Raw genomic sequence first — 15,047 nt, 5'->3', positions numbered from 1 at the left:
TGTAACGAATATAGCGATGTTTGTGTTTTTTTATTAAATATCTTAATTCGGTTATTTGATCTCACATGTTACTTAGTTCATGCATCGGTCCTGCACCATGCAACCTTCCTCTTTCTCTCATTCAAAAGGTATTCTTCTTCTTCTCGTCTTCCTCATTTCACTTCCATTACAACCTTCTAAACCCATCAAAACCCTACTCAATCCTCTCTCTTTCTTCCCCTTTACTTAGCCACACGTGGACTCACATGCACACGCACACTCATGCGTGCGTACGGGCAGCCACGTGTGGGCCCCCGTTTGGGGTTTTCCCCTCTTTGATTTCCCTCCAAAACTCTCTAAACCCTATATCCTTTGAAACCCTAAAAACCACATTCTTAAATCTCTATCCATGAATACAAAACCCTAATGAAAACCTGAAATTTTTTTTATGAAACTTTCCCCAAATCAGAATTTTGCTTGCATCATTGTCTATCCACGTAGTTGTTGCACTACCCACGCTAGATTGGAAGTCTCTACTTCCAAGTGGGCCACTCTTGAATTATTTTATATTTTCGTGCACCGCGTATGTTATAACCCCAGACCTTCGTGCTATAAATCTGAATTTCCGAATCTATTATGTGGCTATGTTTGATTTTACAAGTTGATTTTACATCCTAGGGTAGTTTCCATTATCCTACATCAGTCCTCCTTACTCCTAACCTCTCAAGATGGCAAGATTTCCCATTGAGCAACCATCAATATAAAGTTTCCACCAACACACGGGAGGAGGGTTCCATGTCGCACTCTTCAATGGCTTCCTACAACCATAGATGATTTAATTTTTCCCAAATTATAACCATATCAATGAAAGAGATGCCTTTGAACTACAACTTTTTGCCCCCTTAATGAATGTGGGCCTACATAGGCCCACTTAGATGGGTTATTTTAGTCTAGGACATAGATGAGATTTTTCCTTTTGTTATTAATGGCACTTTCGTAGTTATGAAACCTTCATAATATAAAAGAATGAGAAGGGGGGTATGAACCTAAATTTCAGCCCATTCTCTTCTCTTTTCTTTCTTCTTCTCCATTCTACAGCGCACGCCACGTACCTACAGCAGCTATACAGCTACTGTGTGTACACCACCCACTCCACTTCCCTTTTTTTGATAAACCGACCCCCCGACCATGGCAATTTTAAAGCTCCCAAAAATCTCTCCCCAAATTTCGATTTTTTTTTTCAAATCCCAAATCAAATCCCCGTAAGCCTAGGTAGAATCCAGTTTCCTTTCAAAGCTATTCCATTCGAAGGAAAAAGGGGATTTTAGGTTTTTCGTTCTTCTGAAAGATCCGGCGCTGTTGACCACGTGAGTAAAAAGGTAAGAGAGCTTCTTCTTCTTCTTCTTCTTCTTCTTCTTTTTCTATATTTTTTTCCGAATAAGAGGGTCGTCGCCTAATGTCGCCGAAAACACGGCATTTGTTTTGCCTATTTTATCGAAATCTATAGGGGAGTTGGCTGATTTGGCTAGTGATCCAAAAATATCGCCGATAATATCGAAAATATCGGCGACATCTAGAAGAGAAACGAAATATTGGGGTTTCGGTATCGCAGGTCTGGCGACACCGATAATATCGGCGATATTATCGATTTCTCGCCGATAACTCAAACACTGGATGCATATTTAGTGAAGTTCTGCAACTAGTTTTCCAGTTAGCATTAATCAGGTGGGCCCACTCTGTCGAACAGGCCATCAGGTCACCAGATCTTTCAAATTTGGACCCCTTGGACTCTGATCTTGCTTCATTTATGTTTTTTGTTATTTTTAGGATTTATTTGATGGTTGAGATTGATAATAAGTGCTTTACTTTTCCTTTTTTGGATGATGGGCCATTTTCACTTACGTGAGTGGCATAGTTGTAATTATTCTAAATTTTTAATTATACAAGCCAAAGGGGGGGGAGGGGCGGGCGTCCAAACCTTGTGGAGTTATTGAGTAGAAAAAAAAAGTTCTCTTGTATGAAGGAATTTTCATTCTTGTGTTTTAGGGTTTGTGAGAAACCCTCTATACCATTTGAATTATGGAAGGGTAGAGGCTTGTTTGGTGGTGGATTCCCTAAGGTACATTGATGAGGACATCATGTCACGTACACCCTTACGAACGTATCAGAGGAGGAGGCGGGCCGTGCTGATTTCCCTGTGACTAGGTGAGCACCCGTGATCGTGCTAAAGACCCCATGTGCATATGCGAGCATCTGAAAGACCCCACACTGGAAAAATGCACATGACCTGCTCTATGAAGTGATCCAGACCATTGGATCAGAGGGACGTGACGATCGAGCCATTGATCATTGATCGTCCACATCAACTTTAGATTTTTATCATATTTTATGATTTAGTTTTTTATTATTTTATATTTGGAGACATTATGAGTGTTTTAGTTGATTTTATTTAGACTATGGCTATTTTCGTTAAAATTCACAAGACGGGGGGATTATTTTAAGTTTTTAAACTTCTTGGATCTATAAAAAGAGAGGGGCGTGTGACCTCTCTCCCATTGGATTTTGTGAATTTTTTTTATTTTTTTTTAAAAAAAAAAGACGGCAAAAGCTCTTGCTTTCTTCTCCCATCTTTATGCAATTTGAAGATACTTCCATATGATTTGGAAGGAAGATTGGTACGAGGTTAATGTTCATCAACGGAGGTGCGAGGTCTCCATCTATCCCCACGTCATCTTTTTTTTCCCCCATCCAGGTATTTTCTTCAGGTTCTTAATTCTCTCATCACAGATCTTCGTCTTCTCCCAAACCAACTTTCTCATACCCATCGGCAATCCAAATCCTAACCGACCTAAACCCATCCTCCCACACTACAAGCGTGACCGTACGGCCACATGTGTGAATCTCACCTGCCCCTTTTGGTTTCCCACCATCATTATCAAAACCCTTTCTTTCATCCCCGAAACCCTAACCCTAAACCTAAAATTCCTAATTTTCCTACTTTCCTAAATTACCCAAACCCTAATTTTCACCCTAGGTTGTATTAGGTTTCCTATTTTGAAATAGATTATACCCTATGGTAATTAGATGTCCCCACATCCATTAGATCCTAGTTTCTTTTTATTCAATGATCTTGTGTTACAATGTTAGTAGCTTAGGTCAGGATTATGCATGACTCTCTTTTGATTTTCATGATATTTATGATGATTATAGGGATGTTTGTGTTTTTTTATTAAATATCTTAATTCGGTTATTTGATCTCACATGTTACTTAGTTCATGCATCGGTCCTGCACCATGCAACCTTCCTCTTTCTCTCCTTCAAAAGGTATTCTTCTTCTTCTCGTCTTCCTCATTTCACTTCCATTACAACCTTCTAAACCCATCAAAACCCTACTCAATCCTCACTCTCTTTCTTCCCCTTTACTTAGCCACACGTGGACTCACATGCACACGCACACTCATGTGCGTCTGTACGGGCAGCCACGTGTGGGCCCCCGTTTGGGGTTTTCCCCTCTTTGATTTCCCTCCAAAACTCTCTAAACCCTATATCCTTTGAAACCCTAAAAACCACATTCTTAAATCTCTATCCATGAATACAAAACCCTAATGAAAACCTGAAATTTTTTTTATGAAACTTTCCCCAAATCAGAATTTTGCTTGCATCATTGTCTATCCACGTAGTTGTTGCACTACCCACGCTAGATTGGAAGTCTCTACTTCCAAGTGGGCCACTCTTGAATTATTTTATATTTTCGTGCACCGCGTATGTTATAACCCAGGACTTTCGTGTTATAAATCTGAATTTCCGAATCTATTATGTGGCTATGTTTGATTTTACAAGTTGATTGCTGAAATTAATGTGTATACAAGTTGATTTTACATCCTAGGGTAGTTTCCATTATCCTACATCAGTCCTCCTTACTCCTAACCTCTCAAGATGGCAAGATTTCCCATTGAGCAACCATCAATATAAAGTTTCCACCAACACACGGGAGGAGGGTTCCATGTCGCACTCTTCAATGGCTTCCTACAACCATAGATGATTTAATTTTTCCCAAATTATAACCATATCAATGAAAGAGATGCCTTTGAACTACAACTTTTTGCCCCCTTAATGAATGTGGGCCTACATAGGCCCACTTAGATGGGTTATTTTAGTCTAGGACATAGATGAGATTTTTCCTTTTGTTATTAATGGCACTTTCGTAGTTATGAAACCTTCATAATATAAAAGAATGAGAAGGGGGGTATGAACCTAAATTTCAGCCCATTCTCTTCTCTTTTCTTTCTTCTTCTCCATTCTACATCTCTTTTCACTGTTTTACATGGTATCAGAGCTATGTCATTTCCGATCCTTCTTCTCCAAATCTTCTTATTTCTTCTTTTCTTTTATCCCATGGTGTCCCTAGCTTGCTTGTGCTGAAAATTTCTTAAGAAATCTAGGGTTTCTTTTGTGTGCCGAGCCTTCTGTAACGGTTCATGTAGGGGGGATGTTTGCTCAAGTTGGATGCCATGTTTGTGAGTATATATTTCTTCGTAGTTAGTTGAAAGTATTGGATGTGTGGACTGATTCTTCTATATGAGGCGATGTGCACATCATGTAAAGTGTTCAAGTGTAGTGCTCATCGATTGTGCAAAATCAACCCGTGTTTGTGCTTATGAGACTTCTTTTATTTGTTATAGAGATAAAATAAAAATAAAAAAAATGAACCAAAATCTGGATTTATAAACCCATCTGATTTTGTAAAGATCCAAATAACCTTTATTAAGTTAAATTAGACAAATTATTTATAGTGGTCTAAGTCAATCTAAGATTTTCTCACAGCCAAGGGAAATTTGAGATATTTGACCACAAAGAAACCGAATAAAGAATCCAGTACTTATAACCAATGGATGCAAGGAAATGCCTATATGGAATTGTATGGAACCCTCCATAAGTACAAATGTCATGTTTCTGTATACGGCCAAGGAAGTGTGGGATGCTCTACGAGAAATGTTTTTATCGGATGACTACCATTCCAAACTCAAAGGAATGTGGGAAGATCTTAATGTGTATCAGCCCGTGACTACCGATTGGGAGAAACTACGTCAACAACATGAGTATGAACCAGTTTGTGTACAGATTTTGGGTGATAAAAATGTGCCATCTTTAAATGAGCTGTATGCATGCCTCTAGTGTGTTGTGGAGCCAATGACAGTTTTGGCTCTAGCATCATTCTCTGAATGGGGCCGCGGTGGTGGCCATGGTGGATGAAGTGATCGTGGTGACATAGGAGGTGGTCATGGCAGAGGTCACAAACCTAGGAAGTGCACATATTGTGGGCTTTCTAATCATTCTATTAATGTTGGGACTTCCATGGGAAGCTTGGGAAAATCAACTTCCCAAGCTAAAGGGAACAGCAGGCCTCCAGCTAATTTTATATCTGCTGCTTCACAGACACATATGACTGGTAAGATGGTTACCCTAACTTAAGAAAAATATTCCAAGTTGCTAAACAATCTACATAATTAATCTACTCATATTACTTTTGCAGCTACTTCTACCCATATGGCTATATTCATGACCTCAAGTATAGCTTGTTTAGGATCCAAGTCTCATACTCCATGGATAATTGACTCTAAAGCATTAGACCATATGACAGTATAGTGTGTTTCCATCAATTGATGAATCATTAACAAGCTCTTCTATCACTCCGGCAAATGGTATTCAATCCAAAGTATGTGAAACAAGTATCATTCATACAAGTCCCTCTCTCTCATTATCCTCTATTTTATTTGTTCCAATATTTCCTTTAAGCCTTCTGTCTGTTAACAAACTTACCAAATCTCTTAACTGTTGCGTCATTTTTTATCCTTCATAATTTGCTTTGTAGGACCTAAAAATGAATAGGAAGATTGGTGGAGGACATGAGCACGATGAGTTGCACTATCTTGATCGGTGACATTATGGGCGCAACAACACAAAAAGACATCACTACCATCTCAGTCATCCATCACTAAAGATTCTTGTGAGTGTTATTCCTTCCTTGTCGTCAACGTCATGTCTAGAGCACCCAACGAGGTTTAGGCGAATGGTCTTCACCGTAGGTTTGCTCCCTATAGGTGAGGGTTTGATTCCCCTCCTTGGCTTTACCCGATACACGTGGTTGTGGGTGATTGTGTGCATTCGCAGGGATTAGTCTCACTTCAAAAATGAGGTGGGGACACCCTGTCTCCAAAAAAAACAAAAAATGTCATGTCTCGAGTGCGATGTGTGTGAGTTGAGTAAGCATCACCGTACTACTTTTCCACCACGTGTTGAGAAGAGTCGTTTAGTTCATTTCCCTTCAATTCATTCAAACGCTTGAGGTCCAATTAAAATATCTAGTAAGTCTGGGTTTATGTATTTTGTTATATTTGTTGATGATTGTTCGAGAATGACATGGTTTTATTTAATGAAAGGTGGATTTGAATTCTTTTCTATTTTTAAGACCTTCCACATAGAAAATTAATTTAATTTGAAAGTGTCTATATCTCAATCTGATAATGTCAAGGAGTACACATGTCCCAAGCTTTTAACATCCTTGAGATAACCTAGTGCTCTCTTAACTATCATGAATGCTCCTAAGAGTTTTTGAAGTGACGCAATACTCACAACATTTTTTTAAAAAAATAGAACACCCTCATCTATTTTAAAGGGTCAATCACCTCATCAAGTTTTGTTCCCAAATACTCCACTAGCTCCTCTTCCTCCTAAAGCTTTTGGATGTGTTTGTTTTGTCCATCAATTGGAGTTTGGCAATGATGAAGTAGTTTAAAAGTATTTTCTTGGATATTCTCGCACATAGGGGGGTTATCGTTGTAATAGTCCATCACTTCAAAGACAATATGTATCTGTAGATGTTACATTTTTTTAATCTTACCTCGTTCTTCTCAAAAGATAGCAAACCTCTTAATATAGAACCTATTCCTTCCCATACCTATTGCAATCAACAAAGACATCCAACCTCCATCATCTATTGTCTCTTCCATTCCCACTATGCCTCAGCTAAAGGTCTAGTTATGACGAAAACGGACAAATGATACAACCAATCATGATGTGTTGTCCAACATACCTTCTTCATTAGACTTGTGGTCCAATGAGTTCCCAAGAAACATCTAATACTCCTATTGCCTTAAGAAAAGGTAATCATACGTGTTGATTATCCTATCTCTAAATATATTTCATTTCATTATGTATCTTCAAATTTCCGCAACTTTGCCATGTCCTTGTCTACTCACTTTGTTCACAAATCATATAAGAAATCTATGTTACTTAAGGGGTGGAAGCAAACTATGGAGGAACATATGGATGCACTTCATCAAAATGACACTTAGGAACTTACATTCTTCAGAATGATAAACATGTCGTGGGTTGCAAATGAGTCAGCATAATTAAGTTTCATCATAATGGTATGACTGAAGGGTTGCAAGCACGCCTAGTCTCTAAGGGATATACTTAAACACTTGGTATTGATTACAATGAAACCTTCTCTCATGTCCTAGGGCCATTTGCATTAGGGTTATATACTATCTATAGTTATTGATCATGGTTGGCCCATTTTCCAAGTTGACATCAAAAAATGTCTTACTTCATGGTGATCTTACAAAGGAAGTTTACAACCTCCCAAAATTGTTGCTCAGGGGAAGTCTGACAAAGTGTGTTAACTGCAAAAGGCAATTTATGGGTTAAAATACTCTCCACATGCATGGTTTGACAAGTTCAACATGATTGTATCAAACTATGGTTTTGTTCAGAGTCATGATAATCATTCCATTTTTTGTACAGAGAGGTATCTCAAGTTTCATTGTGTTTGTAGTATATGTGGATGATATTATTGTTACTAAAAGCGACAACAAGGGGATTGAAGAGCTAAAGAAGTATCTTCAATACTTTAGCATATAAGTAGCCATATCTAAGGAGTTAATTTATCTCAACAGAATATGTTCTGGATTTACTCATGGAGACGGGTCTTTTAGGGACTAAGCTAGTAAACACTCCAACGGATCCGAATCATAGGCTTGTAAGTGATTGAGGATATGCAATGGAGAATCCGGGAGGTACAAAAAATTGATTGGAAAACTTAGTTACTTGACAATTACTCGACCAGGCATATCCTATGCAATGAACATGGTAAGCCTCCAAGAGTACCTCACATAGAAGCGGTTATTTGAAATTTGTGTTACCTCAAAATAGGACCAGGCCAAGGAATTTTGTATAAATAGAATGGTCATCTTTAGGTCACAGGACATTCAGATGCAAATTGTGTAGGTTACTTAACAAATAGACGATCCACTACTAGATATTGTACATTTGTGGGAGGAAATCTAGTCGCGTGGAAGAGCAAGAAGAAGAGTGTGGTGGCCCGATTGAGTGTCGAGCAGCGTACTAAGCAATGGCTCATACCTCTTATGAGTTGATGTGGATCAAGGAATTGTTGCAAGAAATGAGATGTACAATGCACCTAACTATGCAATTATTTTGTGGCAATATGATACTTTACACATAGCAAACAATCCAGTTTATCATGAAAGAACTAAACACATCGAAGTCAACCGTCACTTCATATGTGACAAAGTTTCCGGTGGCAAAATCGTTATTCAGGACCACAAGTCGCATGAAGAAGGTATGTTGGATGAGGGGGAGTGGTAATGAATGTCTCAGGACCAACTTTTTGATGTGTTCACCAAGGCTCTTCATTCTACTCAGGCTACACATATATTCCAAGCTTGGCATAGATAATATATACTACATTTTTGTAATTATGAAACTTTCATACTATAAAATAATGAGAGGGGAGTGTGAACCTGAACTTCAACCTATTCTCTTCTCTCTACATTCTCCTCTTCTCTCTTTCTTTTACTCTATTCCATTTCTCTTTCCACTATTTTACAGTCCCCATTCGATTCAACAAAATTTTAATCATTTTAACCACACATTATTTATCAAGGACAGCTTATCACCAATAAAACTTTTATTTCTTTCATATGCTCCATAAGATAGCATGCGGGAGTATTCTCCACAAGATTCTGGCCCACAATTCTTAATCGCGGAACAGAAAAAATTAAATTTGTATCATTTGATCGTCAAATGGGGGTTAGGTCCTAGTAGCAAGTTCAATTCACAAAATTGTTCAGTAGTTTCTTTTTTTGACTAATGATATTCATCGAGCTTGATACAAGATTTTCTATTGTAAAAAGAGTCAGGATTTGGGAAAGGTGAGAAAAGAACAACAACAAAACCCTAAAACCCTAGAAAATATTAGCTATTGTCAAATCTATCTCAGAAATTTATTTTCTAAAAAACTAACCTTGAACAAAAACCTTAATAAAGTAAAAAATGTCCCCCCAGCTGTGGTTAGGTCGTTTCAGCCCCAACGCCGGTGAGTCGTTACTCAACTCATTTCAAGACCGATGAATCTTTAACCATGTTGCTCAAACTGTTCCCCTTGTACAAGTTTTTTATTGGATAGGCACAAATTTTAATTCTCAATAACCTCGAACAGAAAAAAGAAAAGAAAAGAAAAGAAAATTGGTCCCTTGTGAATATGTGCATCATGTTCCCAAATAAATGTAATCGATGGACCATCTCTTTATTCATTGTGAGGTGGCTTGGAGGATTTGGTCATATCCTTTTGGCCTCTTCCGAGTTTGATTAACAATTTGCTAACTTGGTGGAGCAGTGGACCCTTCAGGCCTAGAGGCAAGATCTTATGGAGAACACTTCCCTTGGCAATAATATGGAAGATTTGGAAAGAAATGAACAAAATAATCTTTGAAAACCACCCGTCTTGCCATGAGGATATTCTTGACAAGGTTAAAAGATTATGGCATATTGGAGAAGAACGGTTAGCAAATTCCCTTAGGGCTGTTTGGTTTTCCAATTTCCTATGAAATGCAAAGTAAATGAGCCACCGTTATCATTTGCAAGTGTTTGTTTAAATGGGAATTATGGCTTGTAAATCAAGAGACAAGTACACTTGTAAAGAAAGTAGGTAAAGTAAATTGGAATTATTACATTTTCACACTACAAAAACTACCATTTTTACAGTGATTTATGGGTGAAACAAACAATGTAGCAAAATCATCATTGCAGCAAATGTGAGTGATGTCACCACACAATTACAAGAGTAAATAATCATTACTCATTTACAACCATTTACGGTTGTAATTGGAAAACCAAATAGGCCCTTAGTGTTTATATGTCTTATGTCCTACATAATTGGAAGGAAATTGCCGATGACAATTAATGACCTTTTGCTTTAGAGGATCATTGGATGCCTTAGCACTTTGGTTGGTGGAAATTAAATGATGACGGGAGTTGATTGGTAATCATGGCTTATCCAAGGCATCCTCAACAACAAACATATCTCCATAATAGTTACCTTTTCAAGACTGGTTGGGATGGGATCTTTGAATAGTGCGAAACATTTTAGCTATAAAAAATTGGTTTGGAGATCTTCATCATAGGGTAGTAAGCAAGGTTTTCAGTAACGGTATTGGCCGGAATATTGACTGGCTTGTATCGGGTGGGGGGTATAAAAATATTGGAAATTTTCAAAAAAATATAAGGTTCCTAGATTTTTTTTTTTGGGTACATGTATTTTCTGATTTGTTGGGCCATTCTTTGGCAAAAATGCAGTTTATCAAGCTGCTTGGTTCAACCTGAGTACAAGGTATCTGATTGAATCTAAAATTCTCAGTTTCTCACTAGATATCAGTACGTAATTAAGATTATAAGTCCACATACTAGTAATCATCACACAGTTACACAAATCACAAGCATCGGTGCCCATTTCCCCAAAATTGGCACTTAAGCTTCGATCCACCAAAATAGGAACTTTTTTTCATGTTTTGATCAAATGGGTAGGATTTGGTCGAAAATTGGTTTGAAATGCTCCACAACTCTTCAAAAGTTGAAAAGAAAGAGAGAGATAAACTACAAAAACTCAAATAAGGGCTTACATAGGCATACTGGTCTGGACCGATACATGTTGTCAGTAACGGTGCCAATAAGCCCCATATCAGCTGACATGGGGACGTTGCAGTTCATTCTTTTCTCTGACCTATTCACCCCGATAATGCATAATGGGAGCAACTGATATGGTTACTTATCAATAGACATGGTCGATACATAATTGATTAAAAGCCTACTGAAAACACAAGGTGTGAAGGAAATTAGTTGCGGATGGGGACTCGCATAATGCAATTGCTGGGGCCTCTAGGAGATGCCCTCCAAGGAAATTAGATCCTTAAGGATCTAAAATGTTAACTCGCTCGCCGAAATTGTATCTTCTCAGGTTAACTATGAGTCTAATTGCATAGCATATTCTTTGATAAAGGAAACGAGCCTCAATGGAACACAAATCAAGCATAATTTGATAGATTGGATCCTATCATGTTTAAATGTAACAAAAACAAGAAGGAAAAACCAAAAAAAAAAAAAAAAGGTGGTGGTTTATCGAAAACCCAAAATAGACTAAAACTTCTACAAGCCTTCGATTGAGCACTCAATTCCCTCTCTTGATCCTGCATTTGGGTAACATGTGGTCGAATCTAACACAGAACTCCACTTGAGTCGGAGAAAAGATGCGAAAGAAGTGGAAATTTTGAAATGAAATGGGTCCTATAGGCGTAACACGTAATGGGGTGCCTGGTGCATAATCGTGCTGATAAGTCCAACCATTTCACCCCTGTAACACACAATGGGGTGACCAAGAAGATTATGTAACGACCAATATGGCCATAACATGAGCATTTCGGAAAACCATGGGACATGTGGCGCATGTATACATAACAGCATATTCCAATGGATACCAAAATAGGAACACAAACTTTTAGACTTTTTTTTTTTTGGAACAAGCTATCCTAATTCCTAAGTAAACAATGAAAGTTAGTACAAGCCATCCATAAGGGTGGCAATAGGCCGGGCAGCCTGCCTGGCCCAATGAGCCCGAGCCGGCTTTGGACTAGGCTTGGACCTATTAGCTTGGCTCGTGGGCCATGTATGGCCCTCTCACTTTTAGGGCTAGGCTTGGGGCTGAAGCCATTTTAGCCCAACTTGCCTTGGCCCAACCTGACTTCATATGTATGTCCTATATCCTACAAATATATCATTCATTTATTCTACTCATTGATTACACGATCCATGCAACTTGAATGTAGACCATTGTTTTCATTCCTCTTAAGTGTTTATTTCTTTGCGCCGCATGTGGCCCACTTGATCAATGGATAAATTAGGAACATTTAGGTAGGAAATAGGGATTTATCAATTTCCGGGTCATGTTGGGTCAACATAAGTCAGGCCTAGGTCCAACCAATTTTTTTAGCTGGGGAATAGGCTTGTTGTGTTAGGCACATGTCCGGCTTGGGTTAGGCTCGAGCCGTATGCCCAGTCTCAGGCACGGCCCGGCCCGGCCCGGCCCAGCCCATTAACACCCCTAGCCTTCCATTTTTTTTCTTGGTTCCTATATAAAAACTAGGTTGTGAAACTAGAAACAGGCTATCTGCCACGGACAACCTATTCAGGACAAAACTTTGCTTGCAACCAAACAACCCCTTAGCCTTGCCATCATGTGACCACTCGCTCTCTGAAAATCCCGCTAATCCACTGATCAGATGGCCACAATAGAAGGGCCAATCTGGAAAGCACAACAACTTCCCCAATAGTCATTGACAGCTCTATTGACTGTAAAACTGTCCTTTTCATTGTCATCCAAATAGACCCTTAGCATTTATGGAGGGAGTGGGCTCCGAGCACCAACTTACAGTTATGTTACTTTCAAGTTGAACTTACAATTACGGTAAAAGTTGAGATTGAAGAAAGTCAACTTCAACTTGAGGAATACTTTCTCATTATGATGGTAGGACACCAAATGGATTGTCCAGAAGTATCTAACCATATAGCCAAGCTGGGCCTTATATCATTTGGGCCCAGCAACCAATCCTCCAACAGCCAAATAAAACTTTTCCCTTATGAAAAAATGGGCAGTTAAAAAATGACCAATACTCAACATTCAACATACATGTGTTGGCCACCTGATAGGTAATCTGCCAGACTTCTTGGACAGGCTGCATAAATGGTGGGACTTACATGTGACACATTGGAACGCGAAGAAGAATCTGGGTTAAGGCAACCGATACATATCTGAGGGCCAGAATTCCTCATTTTCTATTGACCAAGTGCAAACGGACGAATCCAAATAGGTCTATGTTAATAGGTGCTTTCCTGATGCAATTGACCCAACCTGAGTTCAAGTCCAGCTGAGTCTGGTTGTCAAAGTCCTTGGGTCAGGTTAGAGTTGGGAAACGCCAACCCAATTTGAAATTGGGATGAGTTTGACTTGAGCAAATTGAGGTCGGGTTGCAAAGAATCACATGTATTTGGGTTGGGTTTACGTCAAGATGGGTCGAGTATGGAGGAATTTGGGTTGGGCCTGGGTTGGGCACCTGGTGTTGGAATTCCAGTCGGATTGGGTTGTGGGTTGGGTCAGGCTGGGTACCAAAGTTGCACCCTTAATAGCAATTGTTAATCTCATAAAGTGCAAACACGAACAAATTGCAGTTTCCTTTGGATTCATATAGAGGGTCTAGGCTTGAAACTGGAATTTTGTAACTTGCAAGCAGAATTCAAAAGAATTATAACTCCAATCTAATGGCTACTTCCTCAACATGAATGCTTGGGGAAGCCATTGATTCCTGTCATTCCTCTCGACTACATAAATGCACATTTGCAGTTCGACTCATTTGCGCATCCAAAAGACACCCTTAAGATCGTAGATGCTGTTTGGGAATTACCAAAACCGCACTACACAGTTTGTGCAAAACACTGGCGTGTGGTACTTGTTACATACCAATGTAGATTATCCACCTCCAGCAGAAAATAAGAAGGAAAACGCAGTGGAGTGGAGTGGAGGGGTAAGAGAAAAGGAGCAAAGATCTAATGCAAGCAAGGATTTAGGTTTCGAGGAAGCCAAGCCCAAAAAAAAAAAAAAAAAGATGCAGAGGAATTCCTACACAGCATTTAAGTATTATACCAGAACAGATTGAATGGAAAAGGAATGAAATTCGAAGGCAGGGCTGATTGCAAATTCAAGATTTGTGGTTTACCTCAAAGCCTTGTAGATAAACCCTAGAAATTCTTCCAGTCCAAACGTGGGAAATCTTGATTTGGAGACTGATGGCCTGGACTTTCCGCGTCTAAAGGAGAAGAGATTGAAGAGAGAGAGAGAGAGGAATGGACTTAGCGAGACGCAGGGCAGCCGAGGGAGGGAGAGAGCGTAATGTCCACAGAGTTGATTGGAAGCCTTTTGTCAGAGATGGTCGCAGGCTGATCCCCGCCCGCGATCATTCAGACCATCAACGTGCCATACGTGTATGACGATCTAAACCATTCATTAGTCAGGGAGAAACGTTCACCTCCTCCCAGACTGCGTGTAACCGTTAGCCGAGCAACACACCCCTCTCTGCGGGGGCTACCACAGAGATGTCAGCGTGACATCTATTCCGTCCATCAGTTTCTCCCGCCCAAGTTAACATGTGATTTAAAAAAATAAGGCTATCCAAAAGTCAGGTAGGCCACTCAATCTAAGTCAATGGAGATCGCATGCTTGGCCACGGATGTTTTGGATTGGGCACAATTTCTGCCTTCCCTTTATCCTCGTGGGAATCACCTCGGGTCCGCCGGAATATAAAGCGGGGTCCACGGTGATGTTTATTAGAAATCCAACCCGTCCATCCGTCTTTTGAGCTCCTTTTAGGATATGTGGAAAAAAATGAGTAGGATCCAACACTCGAATGGGCCATAGGAGATGAAACCGTGGTGAAAGGAATTCCTACCGTTGAAACCTTCCTAGACTGCACATTGATGTTTCCAAACCATTTATAAGGTCATTTTGACTGAGATGAAGTGAAAATACAAAAAATTAGACCCATACAAAACTTTTGTGGTTATATAAATGTTTCAACGGTGGTGACTAAATCTCAACTGTTTCCTCTCGTGTGGCCCATTTGATTTTTGGATACAACTTATGTTTGGACGCATGTTCTAAA

The 15,047-nt window shown here is 39.3% G+C and overlaps 1 protein-coding gene across 2 annotated transcripts in view; it reads right to left on the bottom strand.

The window, feature by feature from the left end:
• LOC131258349 (uncharacterized) overlaps positions 1–14,249 on the bottom strand; it is a 32,859-nt gene extending 18,610 nt beyond the window's left edge. Inside the window, exon 1 of one of the 2 annotated variants that reach the window (XM_058259611.1) lies at positions 14,106–14,249. The gene's annotated coding sequence lies outside the window, so the exon portion shown is untranslated. The remainder of the gene's footprint in view (positions 1–14,105) is intronic. The other variant, XM_058259612.1, reaches the window with a different exon arrangement.
• Between the last annotated feature and the right edge of the window lie 798 nt (positions 14,250–15,047).

This window comes from Magnolia sinica, chromosome 10 (genome assembly GCF_029962835.1).
Source record: "Magnolia sinica isolate HGM2019 chromosome 10, MsV1, whole genome shotgun sequence".
Classification (NCBI taxonomy): Eukaryota; Viridiplantae; Streptophyta; class Magnoliopsida; order Magnoliales; family Magnoliaceae; genus Magnolia; species Magnolia sinica.
Note: the sequence above shows the minus strand (reverse complement) of the source record. Positions and strands in the feature narration are given on the sequence as shown.